Here is a 1,311-nt window from a genome sequence, read left to right as displayed (position 1 = left end):
AGAGAGAGAGAGAGAGAGAGAGAGAGAGAGAGAGAGAGTCTCAGAGAGAGACAGACAGACAGAGCGATACAATCACTCAGTTTGGCTCTCGTTGACGGAGTCGGTTCCAGCCACAGGACCTGCCACTGGGAGACACAACCACTAAACTGTAGGTATGTAAGGCGCGTAAGTTACGTCCCCTTGTTGTATTGTTGTAGTATGAATAGGGTAACACTAACGACGTCACCTTAGCAGAGACTGAGCCCACCATTTCGGAACTTCACGGTGACCGTAAAGATGGTTCCAGTAGGGAACGGGATAGAGGGTGCCCACGTCCCTCGTGACTCATTGGAGCAGAGGAAGATAGGACTAACGCGAACATTACTTAAACGAAATCCCTCATCATCACTCATCACCACTATTAATGCTAAAATCATTACCTCTCTCAGATCAATGACTTACATCTATAATCCGGGAACCTCTGTCCGCTATTACAGTTAATTGATATACTAAGTATGCATGTAATACACTATTGGACACAATCATATGCACTTTTTTCTACTCATCAGATGGCGTCAATCTCATATAAATGGGCAAGGGAGAAAAAAAAGAAGAAAAAAAAGTATTGTTGTAGCATAAGACTTGCGGCACTTGCAGCACAGTTAGGTCATATAGAGGGAAAGGAAAGAAGTAGAACCTACCTATCATATAAGTACCGAGGATTAGAGGTGTTATAATGTTATAAGAGAGTAACAAACACAAAAAAGGAGGAGAGATCAGGACAATAAATGTTTGATAGGAAAGGAGCTAACAACACCAGACCATCCCCCAACACACACACACACACACACACACACACACACACACACACACACACACACACACACACACACAAAACACATACACACAAGTAACGCCCTTTAGCCGGCGTCTGCTCTCTTCCAGGGAATCGAACTCGGGACTCCTGCGTGCGACAGCGAAGCCCCTAACCGCTACAGCACAGACGCCGGTGTATACCCCCTCCTCTCCTGCAGGTCAGACATCTCTATCTCTATTATTATATTTGTGAAAGTTCGTCACTTTGGCGGCCTAAAAGTTCTGAACTACTTAAGGTGAACTAGGTGCAGCTGAAATGAAAATTTTTGTTTGGGCTCTAAATTAAGTGTACTGGGATTCCCAATAACCAGTATGGGTCAAGAAACAAAAACACACTATCCCTATATGATTTCACTGTCAATTTTTTGAATTTTTAAGATGCAAAGGGTTCGACAGACCAAAATTCGCCAAATTGTTGGCAGGGATTCTGAAAAAGAATGAATTGATACAGCCTTG

General features: G+C 43.4%; 1 protein-coding gene across 1 annotated transcript in view; it reads right to left on the bottom strand.

Annotated features, from left to right (window-relative positions):
• LOC101852101 (mucin-4) overlaps nucleotides 1-1,311 on the bottom strand; it is a gene marked incomplete in the record, with an annotated part of 90,884 nt that overhangs the window by 45,478 nt on the left and 44,095 nt on the right.

Source organism: Aplysia californica, unplaced genomic scaffold, assembly GCF_000002075.1.
Source record: "Aplysia californica isolate F4 #8 unplaced genomic scaffold, AplCal3.0 scaffold00277, whole genome shotgun sequence".
Classification (NCBI taxonomy): Eukaryota; Metazoa; Mollusca; class Gastropoda; order Aplysiida; family Aplysiidae; genus Aplysia; species Aplysia californica.
This window is presented reverse-complemented; position numbering and strand designations above follow the sequence as displayed.